The sequence below is a fragment of the Ictalurus furcatus genome, unplaced genomic scaffold, assembly GCF_023375685.1.
Source record: "Ictalurus furcatus strain D&B unplaced genomic scaffold, Billie_1.0 scf3, whole genome shotgun sequence".
Lineage (NCBI taxonomy): Eukaryota > Metazoa > Chordata > Actinopteri > Siluriformes > Ictaluridae > Ictalurus > Ictalurus furcatus.
The window spans coordinates 380,652-399,044 of record NW_026521052.1 but is presented as its reverse complement, the minus strand read 5'-3'; the positions used below and the strand labels follow the sequence as shown (position 1 = coordinate 399,044).

General features: G+C 39.1%; 1 long non-coding RNA gene across 4 annotated transcripts; it reads right to left on the bottom strand.

Annotated features, from left to right (window-relative positions):
- Nucleotides 1–986: 986 nt before the first annotated feature.
- On the bottom strand, nt 987–17,237 carry LOC128604809 (uncharacterized). Of its 4 annotated transcripts, none has more exons than XR_008385300.1 (6): nt 6,454–8,860; nt 5,789–6,294; nt 3,670–5,303; nt 2,339–2,706; nt 1,700–1,764; nt 987–1,616 (listed from the first exon to the last, which is right to left on the bottom strand). It is a non-coding gene; the product is annotated as an uncharacterized LOC128604809 (long non-coding RNA). The 4 variants fall into 4 exon arrangements; XR_008385301.1 differs by lacking the exons at nt 987–1,616; nt 1,700–1,764; nt 2,339–2,706 and adding exons at nt 16,971–17,023; nt 17,153–17,237 and having other exon boundaries at nt 3,521–5,303; nt 6,454–6,602; nt 6,682–6,751; XR_008385299.1 differs by lacking the exons at nt 987–1,616; nt 1,700–1,764; nt 2,339–2,706 and adding exons at nt 16,971–17,023; nt 17,153–17,237 and having other exon boundaries at nt 3,521–5,303; nt 6,454–6,751.
- Nucleotides 17,238–18,393: the final 1,156 nt, after the last annotated feature.

Below are 18,393 nucleotides of genomic sequence, written 5' to 3'. Positions count from 1 at the left end.
CCAGTTTATATCAGCACAAAATCTAAACACTGCTCCATGTGTGGAGCTATATTGGAAATAGTGTGGTGGGATGCAGACCTAGTCTTAGATCATATAATACAGCTCTCCTTGTAACGTTCCTTGATGAGCTGACATCAAGGATCTGAAAATGGTGCCAAGGTTACTGCAAAAAAAGTCATTAAAATCTTTTACACCCCTGCTGTAATGTGTGGGAGTGTTGAGTAACTGCAGTGACGCTTGGGGGCAGTAATGAGCGTTAAGGTTGCTTTTCACCTCCAGACGGAACTCGCGAACAAACGCAGCTACGCTCTAATTGGTGGAGCTCCTGGACGAGCTGCTATTTAATTGGTGTAGCGCTTTAGCGGGAGTTTTAGTTTCTTCCGTGTTTGTCTCAGAGCTGTAATGATCGAGGCTTTCTGGTGATGCGCGTGTTTGTGTTTATTCATTCAGCATTTTTATTTACTTTTTATTTGGCAGTGAAATCAGCATGAGTGCTTACTGAAGTTATGTCTAACAACTTATCCCTGCATGCTGGTCAATAATTAGTAAAACATTTCTGACATTTGGTTTTTGTCCGTGTGTGATTAAGAGAGACATAAGGAGAATTTCCAAACTAAAGAAACAAACGCAGCAAAAATGCCTCACACTGTTATAATCTAATGAACAAAATACAATATTAAAAACACAGTTTATTAACTGATTCCAAACAACCAGGAACAAAAGAGTTACAGTTGACTAAACTGTGACATATTTAACTGGTATATCCAAAAAGGAGAGAGAAAAAAAGGAAAGTGACAAACGGTAAACATGTCTTATCCGTGTAATCATTATAGATGCAAACAAAGCCCTTAGATTGTAAAACAGTACACATCTATTGAAAACAAATTAGAGGAAGGGTATATAGCCTGTGGCACAAACAGAGCTTAAAACTAATTTTCACCAAGCCTTATTTACAAAACCAATGAGTGATAAACTAATTCTTTTCCCCCCCTCTTTTAACCAAAAGTGTGCTTAATTCACAATTCCAGGGTTTATATAATCTTTAATTCGTATTGTAAACAGTGAGCATTATGGCTGTTAAGTAAACTGTCAATTCAGCACTGTAGGTGATGACGCAGTTAGCAGAGGTGTTAATTCAAGATTGTAAAAGTAAACTCAGCATTTGATGTGTTCAGTCAGTACTGGGGATTTTGGCTGTAGGTTGCAAGTGAAAAACAGAAAATGTGCTCAGAACAGTTGTACATTACAGCATCCATTAGTTATGGATCACTGAACTTCTTTTAGAAATATCTCAGAATATGACATTTGTCTATTTTGATTAAGAATTTTTTTATTATTTAAAATTAGAAATAAACAAGTTTTTAGAATTTTGAAATGTAAAAACAAAAAAAGGAAATGTTCAACAGTTTCAATAATTGATGTTCAAGATTCTGCACTATTTCTAGGTAAATGTGCAGATCCCTGGTTAGTTTAGATTTGGCATTAGCCAAGAAAATCCAGGATCTCCCAGTCAATGTTCTCCAGAGTCTGATTAGCTTCCTGTGCATGACCCATCTCCTCGGTGATGCTGTGCTAGCGCCAGAGCTTCTGAATCTTTCTGTAGCGCATTCCTCCATCTGGGAGGGAAAAAGAATGATATAAACAGTGGTTTAAACACAAATTTTACAAGGCATGTTGAGTATCTTGTTTGAGTTCTCACCTGAGCCCTTGGACAGTTCTCCATAGTCATCGAGGTACAGGAAAAGAACCTGATTCTCCCTCACCCTGTAAAAGACAGCAGAGGCTCATGTACTGCAAGCTAGGACTTGACAATACCTACAAATGCTGTATATTCACAACCATAAATGTTAATTCAGCAGGAATGTCTCAACTCCAGGCCTATTGCTGGATTACTGAGATGTTGAGGAGTGTTGGGAGGAAAGGAAGCTTGAAACTGTGTAGGATGGAGTGTTTCTAGGACAGGGTGGAGGCCCACTAGTATAAGAAGTCATGTATTAATAAATGAAGAAAAGTTTTTTAAACATTTTGGAAGATGCCTGTTATGTATTAATATTTGACCAGTTAATTGATTATTACATCCTCTTTCAATAATAAACAATGTATTCCTTGCTTATAAATAGTTTATTATGGAACTTCAAATTAAAGTGTTATTTGGAGTACTTTTAGCAAGCTGCTGTTATTTTTCTTATTTAGTAGCTTTACAGCTTCCTTCCCAAAATGAGTAACCCATGTGTGAGGGATTATTGCTGACTAATTCACACCAATGCCCAGCCCTGATATATACAGGCAATGCACCTATAAGACATGGCAATCAACACAGATGTGTCTTCCTTCTAACCTGAGGAAAATACTAACACCAGCTCAGCAAACAAAGGTGTGTGCAGTACATGCTCCAACGTCCTCACCCTCCAGCTCAGTCTGGCAGCAGCTGCTCTGAGAACACAGCATCGTGACACACACCAAGCACAGAGTTTGAGCTCAAGACTTAACTCCATCTGACTTAGGACAGCTACAAAAACAATGGAGGTTATAAACACAAAAGCAATAACTAGAGATGTCCACCAGAATTCTATTCTATTAAGCAGATACTGGGTATAAATGAAGGCAACTCAGAGTACACACACTCACGTGAAGCTGAAAGCCTGGTTGATCAGTGCACAGTAATCCTCTGGCACATCAATTAGCTTATTGGATTCCCGAGGAAAACTACACACACAAAAAAAAAAAAAGACATTGAAACCATTCAGTCTTAACCCTCTTACCCCTTAGTTCCCACAGTATTATGTCCCATAACCCTATATTCCCCAGAGAAACAGCACGCCAACCCTGAGTTCCTGGGTCAAAATCAACATTTTAATTTTAACATTTTTAGGCCTTGAAACAACTTATAATAATGTATTTGTGTAATATTACTTTGAAAATGAAGCAGTTCAGTGTTTTTACTCCACTTAGAGCACAATTCTTAACTAGAGAGAAATGCTTGCTAAAATCCTTCTAATCTTTTAGAAATACCATACAAGCGTCAGCGTGGTCAATGCCTTTGAATAAATGCATTTTAGCGCCAAAATTCAACTTTCTGCTGATAATCAGACCAGCAGGTAGTGTTTTCACGAATGCACAGAGATGGTCAGGTTATGACTCCAGACCCCTGCAGTGGTTGATGCTGAAGATGAAGACGGATCAGGGTCTGAATCATGAGTTTGCATCACTATCAGTTTCGGTTTCAACATCGCCTGAACTTTCACTGCTGTCACTATCTAGAATCCTCGCTCTCGCCTGTATAACTGTGTATGTTTCCCCCCCCCCCCGTTTTAGATGTACCTGTGTTCACTGTAGGTGTAACTTTAGCTGGAACACGATTAGCTTTTCACTTTGGCATTTTTAGTTAACTTCTACTATTACGCCAATATTCACGCTTGGATCATCTTCATTGTAATGACAGCGTAATGTTGTAATCATGTCGTGACGTCATGACTTCATCAACCTTCCGGGTCAAAAAATAATAATTAAATAAGTAAGGAATCATAGCAGAGAAATGCCAGTACACCGGCCTCACGGGGATAACGTTTACGTTTAAGCCGCTATATCGGCCTTACGGGGTAAGGGGGTTAAAACCACCATTTCAAAGCAAAGTTCAGAAGGCTATAGATAAGAACAAAGAATGATCACCTTATAAGGGTTTCAGGTGACTGGAGACATTGTTGCATGCCTGGATGTGAGCACCACCTGCAGGACAAATGGACACAACACACTCAACCCATTACAAAACAATCAATGATGTGTACACATGATATGGCATCATCAGCATTCACAGAAAACCTGTCATTTCTCGGCTCAGTTATGAAGTTTCTCACCCCTGAAGCAGGGGATCCAGAAGCTCCTGGTGATTATAATAGAGCTGGAGCAGGTTAGGAGGCAGACACATATGCACACAGCACTTCCCATTCCCCAGCACCTACAGATAGATAGGGGACAGGGAAAGAACAAGATCAGTTTCACTACATACAATATACTATATACAGTGCATCCGGAAAGTATTCGCAGCGCGTCACTTTTTCCACATTTTGTTATGTTACAGCTGTATTCCCACATGGATTAAATTCATTATTTTCCTCAAAATTCTACAAACAACACACCATAATGACAACATGAAAGAAGTTTGTTTGAAATCTTTATGAGTATGAAATTTATGAAAAATAAAAAACAAAAAAAGCACATGTTCATAAGTATTCACAGCCTTTGCTCAATACTTTGAAGCACCTTTGCTCGGCATCTCTAATAAGCAGCAAGTTTTGGCAAAACTCAAAACATGACAACTCGGACACAAAACCATTGCTATTCACAAAACAAAGTCTACTAAATACTGAAACAGTATAAAAAAACAAATAGTAAATAAAACACACGTGGACTGCAGCATGTATAGAAACATTTCTTTAGGATTAAATTTAAGCACTTTTTAAAAATTGTGTTCAAACCCCAAAAAAAAAACAACAAAATAAATCCCTACGCAAATCTAACACTCTTGGCTGCAGTGAATTACTTTGACAGCCCCATTATTGACTCCCACACAACTGTGCCTGACAGCACACTCAATAAAAACATCCCAAAAGAACATTCATACTGAAACACGTTATTACTCATTTGTAAGAACGAGGGTTAATAAACACAAACAAATGACAACATAACACAGATCACCATCTATTGTTAAGTTGTACGTGCTCTAAGTAGAATATGCTCTAACCTGGCACAGAGGTGAGGAGGATCTGGACCAGGTGAGCAACAATGACCAAGTGGAAGAGATGCAGGTGTGCAGTATCCACACTAAGCCCTGAGGAGTCTAAGCAGTGCAATGCTGAATAGGACAGCACCAGACTCCCCCGACATACAAACACAAAACATGATGCAGAGACTACAGCCAAAGAAATCACAGACAATTACCTGTTAGATAGACAGGTTTAGATTCTGGACAACAATGATACTCTAATCTGATGCTAATATACATTTAATAGTGCCTAAAGTATCATTTAACAAGCTTTTCAGCTCACCACTAAGTGGAACATGTCCACATCCAGAATGCAGGGGGAACTTTCCACCTGGGGAGCAAGAACAAGTGCTGCACGGAGCGCGCGCGCGCACACACACAGTTAAAGAACTAAAAGACTACAAGTGAGAGAAAAATAAATAAATAAATAATGAAATAAATATACCTACCAACAGACGCATGAAGTGATTTTGCACAGAGGAGTGAGAGGAGACAGTCCAGCATGCAGAGCCAAACTGAGCCAGGGAACTCAAATAGTCTCCTAAACAAGGGCACGTTTTATGACACTTCTATTTTTTATTATTTAGGATACAAAATATGGATAAATATCACAGGATATAGAAGGAATTAGAACTGAGGAAGGAGAACATAATACCTGCAGATATTTGTGATTCAGAATAGTAATGCTACCAAAATGAACCCTGAACACATAATTGAGCAATCTTCTAGATATCTTTGAGTGCGAATGATGCTCAGAAGCTTGAGTAATGATCTGACAGATGCAGTCTATTTATATATACACACACAGTTATATATATGCTTTTATATTTAGAATTACAAGTGAAAAGCAAATCAAATCATCGGAAGAATTTATTCTAGTGTACAATTAACTACTACATCCTGCAAGCAAACAGTGCTTCGTCGAGTATTTTAACAGCACTAACAATACCTCTGATACAGAATTTATTACATCGTCACACATCCCTCGAAAGAAGAATTCATTCTGGCTTGATAAGTGTCACGTACCGTGGGGAATACAGAAGCAGAAGCGGGCGGCAGGTTCAGGCAGAATAATCCAGAGGGGTGAACACAGTCCATAATCAAGAAGCAAGCGAGGGTCAGGCGATCATGCAAACAAAACAAACGGGGCAAGACAGAAATCGTGGTCGGGGACGTAAGCAAAGGTCAAAGTCACTTATCGAATAAACACAGCAGGTAACGCTTGGAGAACGACAGAGAAACTAGTCTGCTGAACATTTACTTCACAAAGTGTCTCTGTATCCAAAGTCTCTTAATAAGCCGTGGTGAGTGGACAAGGTGATTGGCTGCAGGTGTGTGTGATCAGAACTCCGGGGAGGTGAGCGCATGCGTGTGTGGGAAGTGTAGTCCTCAGCGGCCATGTTAGAAGTGGGTGTTGCTTCTCTGGAAACCGAGTCCTGGCTGGGCTGAGATATGACAATAAGTTGGGTTGTCATACCTGTCTACAGGGTAAACTTCCAAACAAGGCTTCTCCTCATCTACCAATAATCTCTCTGTACAAAATACAAGCACAGAAAAACAACAAATGCATATCATAAAGTTCTTTACCAAAAAGAACAACATTTTTACTAACTACCCCTTAACACAGGTCAGTGAATACTGTAAATCTTATACATGAATTCTTAGTCTGTAAGAAATGGGTGCAGACTGACCTATAGACTGGATGGTGTAAGAACAGCTGCCCCAGCACATGATAGGCACACGGGGGTCCTGCTCATTAGGGTGCACCTTAAGCCCAACTTTATAAGTTGCGGTCCCAAATGTCATCAGCATCTCCCTTATGGAGCTTGAATAAGGGGTGCTATCAAAACACATCACAGGTCAGTGTTAAAGACACGCTCAGATACGCAGTTGTGAAAGGAAACCGTGGGTATGCTTACACTAGTGTGTGGTCCAGCCTGAAACTCTCAGGAGGAGGAGAGTCCTCCACAGTCTCTGTCTCACCAGCATCTAAAAGACAAACACCACAATATGACTGTGATATCATCCGCATATGCAGATAATTTGGTGGGTTGTTGACCGTTTAGAGTGTCGATTTGTAGACCCGTCAATTCTTTCCTAAGCTTATATAGCAGGGGTTAAATAATTATGCTGTAAAGTCGGCCCGACAGGGGGCAGCCCTGCCTGATACCCCTCTGAGCCTTCACAGCAGTACTTAAGCTACCGGCCACTTTTATCATAAATGTAGCTTCAGAGTATAATAGCCTCATCATTGAGATACAATTTTCACCAAAACCAAAAGCCTTTAGGATGTTAAAAAGAAAAACATGTTCGACCCGGTCAAAAGCTTTCTCCTGATCTAATGGTAAAAACCCCATTTCAATCTTGTAGTCATACGCATGGTCATACAAGTCCCTTACTAGATGCAGATTCTCTGTAATAGATCTGTCTTATACAGTATGATTGATCTTTGTGTATGATTGTGTGCAGTACATCATTTGCTCTGTTTACCAAACATTTTGAAAAGATTTTGTCTCAGAACCGCACTCTGTCCTCCCCACGCACGCACTCCCAGAGAGAGAGAGAGAGAGAGAGAGAGAGAGAGAGATCAATAGAGACAGAAAGGCAGTCAGACAGAAAGAAAGTGAGAGAGAATGACAAAGTGAGAGACCGAGATAGAGACAACAGTGAGACACACATACACAGAGTGTGAGACAGAGACCGATCAAGAGAGAGATGGAAAGACAATCAGTCAGACAGAAAGAGATAAAGAAATGGAGAGAGAGACTTGTTTCTCTCGGCCTCTCATAGTGACTCAGGCCTCAGCTGGTGCTGTCCTTGGTGCTGAAATCAGTCACCAGCCTGCAGTTCACTGAATCTTCATTACAGCATAAACATGATATACCATGTAACCAAAAGTATATGGACGCCTGACCATAACACCCACATGTGCTTCTTCCCTGAACTGTTGCCACACAGCTGTATAGAACGTCTCTGTACGCTGTAGCGTTACAATTTCCCTTCACTGGAACTAATAGACCCAAACCGGTTCCAGCATCACAACGCCCCTGTACACAAACCCAGCTCCATGAAGACACAGTGTGTTAAGGTTGATGCAGAAGAACTTTACTGGCCAGAAGAGTGGACTCTATTGTAACAGCAAAGGGGAAATACATCTGGAAGGGGATGTTCAACAAGAGTATACTGTACGGGTGTGACGGTCAGGTGTCCACAAACTTTTGGCCATATAGTGTGTTCTTGAAAAAAAAGGAAGCTGGGTTCTAATGTTCAGACTTGATGACAATTTTAATAGAGCTGTGATGGTTCAGCCCGAGACGGGACTGAGAACACTCACTCCACCCTCGCACAGAAAGTGATAGGGGGCAAAAAAAAAATTTTTTTTTAATAAAAATAAAATAAATAAAAAAACACTTCCAGCAGGGTTTACTGACTGTTTGGTAAACAGCTCCCCAGTGCAATACGTTATAATAATGCAGATACAATGAGGGCCTCAGAAATCATAAACTATTATGGGAATGGTCACTTAAAGCGTTCCCGTATTATGTACACACGCATAACAATAGCAGGTGGTCATGGTAACGCATCACACAACCCCATCCTTGATTATCAGCTACTATAGGAACGATAACATGTAAGAACAAGTGCATTAATATACGAGGGTGAATCAAAGAAATGAAAACCTTATAAAAACACTTTTATTTTTTCTTTACAAACTTTTCTCAGCACTATAACTCTATAACTCTGACTTTCCACCAGATCTCTCAGAGTGAGATCTGGTGACTCAGAGAGAGCCTCATCGATCCACTGATCACGTCATACCACTTATTATTATTATTACTGATGTGCCGAAGCTCGGTTTCCATTTTTAATCCCTTATAAGATTAGAGGTATAATCTGCTTATAATCACGTATACGATCTGATCATAATATACATCATGCATGTTATTGTTTTACACACACACACCCCTTCGTTGCCAGACATCTTTTTAAAGACTGAGATTGAACGTGTCCCTCCTTCTGATAGTGTAAAATTACACGTTACAGATTTGGAATTGCATTCTCGATGTGATGTCTCACACTCTTTACTCGGGGAAGTGAGAGAGAGAGAGAGAGAGAGAGAGTGAGTGTGTCCGAGAGAGCGAGCGGGAGTGTGTCAGAGAGAGAGATTTTATATAATATAATATAATATAATATAATATAATATAATATAATATATATATATATATATATATATATATATATACACACATACATATATACATATACCTCAAAGTGATTTGTAACACACACAGTGGAAATGGTGTAGCAAAAGTCATGCAACCATTGTGGGGGGGGGGGGGGGAGTGTGTGGTGGGGGGGACCTCTGATACTTTGTACCTGATGCATCATCTTTTATAATTGTGATTAATGGTCCATTAGAGAAGAAAAAAATCCATTCCATTCTTTGATTACTTATTTGGCATACAGTGAACATTCACACTTTAAGGCCATGTGGAACAATTTCCAAAATGCATTTAAATGGGGTAAATTGTGTACATTGAACCGAGAGTACTAGACATGTTTGCTAAAAGCAATACAAAGGCTTTATTCACACTGCAGGAATTTTATATTGTGTGTTTAGATTTTTTCTTTTAGACAGACTGATCAACTGCAAATTTGTTCTGGTGAATGACAGGCATTCAAAATCTTTCTGCAGAACTCTGTTGAAGATTCTGTACATCAGAGATTCATCTGAACTTCAACAAAACATTTCACATGTATAGAGTTTTGTCTACGGTCATCAAGTAATCACATTTATAAGTGTATTTATTACCTCTCCCCTCCCTGATGGATATTTACACCTCCCGTTGCCTCAGCAGAGGAAAAACCATCGTTAAGGACAGCTCTCACCCTGGCTCTGATCTGTTTAATCTGCTGCCCTCAGGGAGACGTTACAAGTGCATCAGAACAAGGACTAATAGATTCAAGAATAGTTTTTTTTTCCCCAAAAGCTATAACCATTCTAAACACACACATGTACTGATTTCACAGTATAGGTATATAGTGTCTCAGAACTGTGCATTTTATAGTACCCCCCACCTCCCATAGTTAAGAGACAAATCTCCACCATTCTGAAGGCATAAAGTATGTATTCATGTGTAAGCAAACATTTGTTTTATCTATGGAAAATAAATGAAGATTAGAACAGTTTTACTTGTCTCTGACTGAACAAAGCAGGCCATATTAAACTGGGTTAAATATACAAATCCACACAGTTCACCAGTCCAATAGAATCTGTACAACACATTAGCAATACTTCTGCTCTGTTTAGACCCAGAAAATATAAAATACTTACTTTAGTATGAAATTTCTGTCGCGTGTCTACAACGAGGTCGGGATTTACGGTCTGTGAACACGTGCTGATTACACGTCCAGAACAACCAACCAACACGTGCAACACTGGCCGAGTGAGAATGACTCAAACGATTCAAGAAGAGGATTCTGAATCGGTTCATTTAAAGAATCATTACCAAAGCTGCTTATCCTACTTCGATGGTTTGATGATAACAGCCCGTCTTACAGAGTGCTGCAGGAATGAGTCGTGAAACCCAGAAACGAGTCAGCGTATTAGCACTTCCGTCAATGGGGTTTTGGGTTAAATGCCGAAAAATAAGGTCTGTGGTGAACACAAGCTCAAGATGTTTTTACGTTTATCTTGACACACGGCCTAGTGACAGACTTTTTATTATTTTAAGGGACATTTCCTGAAGAAAATGTGAGTGGTGCTTGCTGTGGCAAAATTCGGATCGGGCGCCGATAGATTTGAGAGCCGGACGCGTAGGGCGCCGATAGATTGGAGAGCCGGACGCGTAGGGCGCCAATAGATTTGAGAGCCGGACGCGTAGGGCGCCAATACTTTTGAGAGACGGAGATCTAAAAATAGTAGTGATACACAAGCTTGGTTGCAGTCGTGTTTATTAAGGAAAGCTACAAGGTTACAGATGTGAGGTTCTGACCTTTACGGTACAGTGAGGATGAGCAGAACATCTATACAGCATGGAACTGTGAATAGACTCGGTGTCTGTGGACTCATGTACACACAGTTTGGTGAGATTATGCTACAGGAACAGTCAAAATACACCATGGCCTTGAATGTTTTGGCCCTGTCGTAAACACTAAACAATCACAACTACTCTGTTGAGAGCGAGAAATGACCTCACAGAGTGGTGCGTGTTGACGTCCATTTTATAGAGTTACTGTTTCTGATAGAAAATCGATCTCCCTCGCACTCTCTCAATACTGCATTGTAACAGTGTGGGACAGAGACCCAAACAGCAAGGTGAAAATGATCTCTCTGCAAAACATGCGTAAAAGTCGTTTAAACAGATTACACAGGGTCTCTTTTTCCTGCAAGGGGTATGTCAACATCCGACCACAACTATATACCCACCCAGCTACCAATGCGCACACACACGCACATGCGCACACACACACACACGCGCGCGCACTAATTCAGCCACTTGAAAAAAGCTAGGACTTTTATAAACAATTAAAAATAGACTATAATATGAACATTTTAACAAATTAATAATAGCGCAAAAAACACACCAGTTAAAACACTGTAAATACCCTCCTTTATCAAAAGTCTGCTCTTGCGCCCACACTCTCGATCTGATGCCAGCTGGAGCCACCTCTTCATGGTCCCCTCGACCTCCATCTCTGGCATCTACAAACCCTCTGTCTCTGAAGTTTTATTTTAACTTAGGCTGGAAAGATTGTTTCCATGACATTCTGAGGGCTGAAAAGTGCTTCTTCTAGCCAGAGACCCCTGTAATTGTAAGGATATATTCCACAACCCCCCTACAGGCCATGGGACAATAGTCATTCTAGTTAAAGGAGATGAAACAGACCAGCCTTATAGCATACACACATCACCTATTGATAATGTGAAAAGATCTAGGGAGAGGTTTCAGACAGCACTAGACTGCTCAGTGAGGCGATATAACAGTTGCACTGCTGCCACCTAGTGGATACTAATGTCCACCACCTCATTTAAAATGTCAATAAACTATCATTTGTACGTTTATAATTACATAAACTGTTCACATACTACTGAACATAAGTATTAGTACTTAGTGTGTATGTAGTCTACTATAACTGTACCATACATTTCTGTCCCAAAAAACATTGAGTACACTCCACTTTGCCCACTTTTTAGTGGATTTTAGGATTATGTTCTTAAAACAGCTTTGCCTTTCGTTAATAATAATAATAATAATAATAATAATAATAATAATAATAATAAATAAGAAAGCTTGTTTTTAAGCAAGACACTTCCAAATTCACTCTGTTTAAATAATTACTTTAAATAGAAAACGTATTTTCCCTGTACTTTATAGACATTGTACTGTTCATGAAGAACAAACACGATCTCATGATGGAAATCATCAACTTTTGCGTTGAGATTATACTGGGGGGAAATCCTATATAAGGATTTTTTTTTAAATCGCATGTATTTTATAAAAAAAATTACGTTTTGTGTGTGTAATTTAATTATTTACAGCCAAAGCCTCCAAGAAAATACATCCTAAAGAGGTGTGTGTTGCCAACAGAGAAGAAGCGCTACGATCGTCCAAACAAAAGTGAACTGAAAAAAACAGATCGTGTTGGAAGGTAAGCTTTTTGGACAAACGCCACCAATATGCTCATGTCTGTAAGTGTTTTGACCATATATTGGTCATATCTTTAAAAAGTCCTTTTCCTCTCACTCAGGTATTTCTTCTACCAGAAGGAGTGGGGGAGGTTTCATTTCCCTGGAGAGAAATGTAAAAAGCTACACTCGTCCCCCCAGGTACCGTTACTCTTTTTGTTTCTTAGAGTGTCATGTGACTAATACACTTGTTTTTTCAATCTTCACGAAAAATTTGCATACTAGCCTCCGCCTGTAAGTTACATCCAGATGATTCATATTTGTATGAAGGAATTTTTTTTTTTTTTTTTTAAATCGCATGCATTTTTATAAAAATGACGTTTTGTGTGTGTAATTTAATTATTTACAGCCAAAGCCTCTGAGAAAATACGTCCCAAACACGTATGTGGTGCCGACAGAGAAGAAGTGCTATGATTTAACATGGGAAATCCGACATGACTTGACAAACGGCATCATTCCTGCAAAAATAACCTACATGAAACATGACATAAGCAAATGACTTTAACGTCCATGTCACATGAATTTTTAAGATTTTTATCTAATAATGCAGGTAGGCTGCACGATTATGGCCAAAATGATAATCACGATTATTTTGATCAATATTGAGATCTCGATTATTGATTGATTTTAGGGACAACATATTTTTATTGCACTTTCACATTTAAATGAACAGACCACTGCTTTCACCTCCATGTTGTGCTACATTCCTGATCATTTACAAATCTTTAACAGTGTTTACAGGAGGAGAGACGCAAGACAATTTCTTTTAGGAGCACTTGTGCTCCTAATTACAAAAATTTAGGAGCACAGTTGAAGTTTAGGGTTTTTTTTGTTTTTTAAACATTTTTTCTTTTCTTTTCTTTTTTTTTTATTTTAGAGATGGTAACATTAATGTGCCACAATATAAGTAAATATAAGTAGGCATGAGAAAACTTGAGCTGGTCAATTATGACAGAATTTAGGAACATCGTGTGAGCCATGACACATTAATTTACCTTCTGATAAACTAAACCTTATATTTTCAGTTAATTTTACACACTGTATGCACAAAACAACCGTTAACCTGTTTACCTTGTAAACAAATACAATACACCTCAATGTTCAGTGTTTGAAGTCTGCTCCTCTTAAATATATTTAAAGCTGCACTATTAGACATTTCCACTGTCATGGTTCTGGGCTGGAGTCAGTTCTCGAACCGCTCTGTGTGTATTGTGTAGATATCTGAATAATCTCATATAGGATGTGATTGGGTGAGTTCATTTACCCGTCAGATGCAAAGCGCTTTAGTTTAATGGTGTTCATTACTGATGCTCCGATCAGGATTTTTACAGCCAATACCGGTCCAGATACCAATCTTTTCTTGTTTAAGCTTTAAATCAGGAGTTCATAAACAGTTAAATGTTATCTCTCTGCTCATGGTAACTGTTAACTGAATTAAAATAATAGCAATGAGAAATACTGTTGGTTAATTGATAAATAAACAAGCATAAAATATTTATTTTTAAATATCTTAAACAATAAAGAGTCCTAATTAAGAGTAGACTAACACACAAATGATCCATATTAGGAAAAAGGCTAACAGCTTTCTAAGGAAATAGCGAACCAAGATTAATGTCAAACAGGATAGCTCAACACACACACACACACTTTTATTTCACATTATTTAAAAGGAATTTAAGTGTTATTTACCATAATTATGAACACAAGTTGTTAAGTTGACAATCATTTTAAAATTCCGTTGCTCCATTTAGATTTTCTCCAGTAGAATACAGCCTTTTAAACCAGGAAAAATTACTAATTTTAAGTCGTATAACATTCGTAATAACTAAAAAAGGGTGTAATTACCTGTCTTTCCTCCCCACAAGGGAGTTTTAGGAAACCATCAGCTTTTAACCGTCTGTAGGTTACTGTATTTGTCTGTGTTTGAGCGCCATCTGGAGGACAGATGCCATTTTGAATTGAAACTCATGCCATCTTCTAATTGTCAAAGAGGAAAATGTAGCGCCGATGTTCATCTCACTACCCAAACTGAACTAGTATTCTTCCACTGAAAATAGTACCATGTCTTATGTTGAAAATTTTTATTGAACTTTTATTTGACTTTTGTTTTTTAAATATCAGTCCATATAATATGAAATAATATATATAATTTACATTTAAAAATAAACGTGTGCGCGGGTTGATACAGCGCGAGGGAGGTTTTTTCAAACTGCGCTTTCCTCAGGAGTATACAGTCACAGTAAGGATGTTTAAGCAAAATTTGATATTTATTTTTATAGTTCTGTTTAGAATTGTGTTCTTGTTTTTAAACTAATGCTAGTTAAATCGTTTGTAATAAGTAACGAGCAAATGCCAGCCGGTTTTAGTCAGATAATTAGCCTTATCTAAATTATAATAATCGAATTGTTCAACAAGTTTTATACATGAAAAAAAGAATTAAAAGTGCTTTGAGTATGGAAATATTTATTTATTTATTTAGCCCCCCACCATGCTTAGCATGACGGTTCCACATAACGTTTTTTTTTGTCTTAAGACACACAAAATTTGTATTCAATCTTCTTAATGTATTCCCAAGACGAGCTTAACTCTTCTTTATGCAAAAAAAAAACACAACTATTTAATCGACACTTCTTCATTTAAAAACAATGTTTTTGTTAACAAGAAAAAGCGCTAACCGTCACTGCACGAGGCAGTCAGCGCTGTGTGGTGCGTGCTTATGTTTGACCTTCACAAATTGGGACAAGTTTGCATTCATTGTTGTTATTTTAGTGTATATATATTCATAGATATACTTGTGTGTTCACTTATAGTTTTGTGGAAAAAAAAATTAACTGGACCATGTCCGGATGTCGATCCAGATCCAGATCCTGTGCGCAAGGACCGCCTCCGCAAGAACCACCTGCGCAGGACCCGATCAAGCAACTCCTCAATAACGCCACTGTTTTGTTAGGGTAACGTCTGAACTTATTCACTCTTATTCTCTGTCTCTCTCGCATTCATTACGCACCTGTTTGACTGACTGTGTTTAACGTGCAGCGCAGCACAAACAGTAAGACAACTAACTCAAGCACGCTTAGCTGCGCTGAATGCTCCAGCAGATCCAGCAGCTGGCCAAGATTAGAGCGGAGGGAGCCAAAGTGACTCTTGAGCAGAATGTACTACACTGAAATACTTCAAGCTGCTTTCACACCTTACCAGCCCCTGCCCTGGTCAGAGTAACTCTTCTGCACTGTAGCTTTGTAGATAGAAGTTGTTTTAGTTTGAGATGGCGTCGTAACCCTCAGGTTCAAGTTTAAAGCAGAAGCAGTGTTACAGGAACTTGTCATTAATCTCTCACTAGCTGCGTTTACGTAGACAACAATAATCCACTCTTGATCCGATTAAGACCATACTCTAATTAAGAAACTACCATGTAAACAGCAATTTTTTACCTTAATCTAATTAGGGTCATAATCGAAGTAAGCACTAATCTAATTAAGACAGGTGGAGTACTCCTGTTTTAGTCGCATTATGGACGTGTAGTAGTGACATGTAAACACCTTAATCACACTATGAACGTCATGTGTGAGTTTTCACCGCATTTTGTGACAGGACACGATCACACACGGCAGTTTTACGGCGAACAAGAGAGCTCGGCTGTGTCCCAAATCGCATACTTTCCTACTACAGGCCTGTAGTGGGGAAAAATACATGTATCTCGGCTACTATATAGACGGTAACTACGCGATTTGGGACGCAGCCCACGGCTTCAAGCAGTCGTGTATTAGCATGTATAGCATGACAATTAACTGCACTTGAATCGTTCATAAAAAAATTAAATAAAAACATGCAAAACTGTATACGGTTCCATAACGAAGACGAACTGTATGTTGATGCGCGAAATTCTGGAGTGACGTCGGACGGCGTGGCGCGGTGACGTAATGACGCGGGCTGTTAATCTAATTATGTTCTAAAACATGTAAAACGGGAACATGAAAGGAATATTCTAAAAGCGACGCATGTAAACACCTTAATCACATTATTATCTTACTCAGATTAAGGTCAGTAATTAGATTACTGCTGTCCATGTAAACGTAGTCACTGTGACCCGAAAGCTGCTTGTTGGATGTTTAATGTAAGATTAGAAAGTTCAGCTGGTTTATCTCCTCTCAGGTGTGTGTAAAAGAGAACCTGGCTGTGTCCTTGCAGTGTGTGATTTCTATTTCGTCTGTGTGTTTTCAGGAGGAGGTGGAAGACGTCACCAAAAGCTTTGTGATGAGCTGAATTTTTTTTTTGTTAAATAAAAAGTTTCCTTAAACAACCAACACCTGCCTGACTGTACGAGTTATTTACATGAACCAGCCGCAGAAAATTATGCAAATTAATAAACAGTGTGTGATTTCTATTTCGTCTGTGTGTTTTCAGATGAAGGACGTGGAAGACGTCACCAAGTTGTGTGATGAGCTTGTGATGTTTGTTTGTGTTTCTTGATATTGCTCTACTGAATGAATTAAAAGACTTTTACTCTGTAACACTGACTTCTTGACTGACTGTGCCGATGATGCCAAACACGCCACGCTGAACTCCTGAGCCTGAATGAACATACACACACTCCCCTCAGTATATACACTTCTGGTACACACTATTTTGGATTAACTACGTGTTGTTGGAGATTAAGTGTTTAATGTTTACAGCCTAAATTGTTGCCATGGAGACAATACCTGAAAGGGCAGAGCTTGCCGGTCAGCAGGAAGTTCCAGAGAGAGTTACATGGCACCTTGGAAGTGTTACGAAAGTCCACAAAGAACACCTGTAAACACACACACACACACACACACACAAACACAAACACACGTGTACACTCAATGTACAGTTTTCCTGTAACCACTCCATGCTCCATCACGGAGGCGCTTTAGTAGGTGTACGTGTGTGTGTGTGTGTGTGTGTGTGTGTGTGTGTGTACAGATGTTACCTCCACATTACTCCCCATGACATGCAGTATTTTGTCTCTGTAGTAGTTCCCAGGTTTGGTGTGAGTTTCAGAGAAAGGGGCGAGACACAGAAGATTTGGATAAAGTGAGACAGGAAGTGGGCAGAGCGCCCGTGTATTAACGGCCACTGTCAGCCACCTCTGTTTCTCCAGACTTTGCTCGTGAGCCTGGAAACCCCAGAAATGCCCGACTTTGATGACCTACACACACACACACACACACACACACACACACACACACAAATCCTGTTAGTGCACACACACACACAGACACATTAAAATCCTGTTAGTGCACGCACACACACACACACACACACACACACACACACACACACACAGGAGCCACTGCTTTTTTTTTTATTTGTGCACTGAAAGTGAAAGAGGCGGAACAGACACCTCGGTGATATTGACGATAAAGACAGGGTTAGACAGAAGATTCTCCAGCTCAAAGCTCCTCGTCCAGTTCCCTGGAGGAAGCAGTTCAGATAAAATGTGCCTGCAATCGCCACCTGAACAACGGAAACATCACTGATACGTAATAATAATTATTATTTATTTTCTGCAGGAGTAAGTTACACTTCTTGGACTTTGTCGTCATGGTGACAATTTTAAACTCTGCATTTGCAATTTTACTTTGGATGCTTGTGCTTCGAAGGCTGCGAATTATGACTAATATTTATATTTACTGTATATCAGGGGTGCCCACACTTTTTTGACTTGCGAGCTACTTTTAACATGACCAGTCAAAGAGATCTACCTACACTAAAAATGCGAAACATATTTATATATACACACTGCGTATACTTATATATATATATATATATATATATATATATATATATATATATATACACACACACACACACACACAATATATGTTCATGTACCTTGCATAACTGCATGAGCCCTTATGGGACACTACAATTCAGTACATTTTTGGTCATTACCTTACTCTGACGACGTGCACTGAAT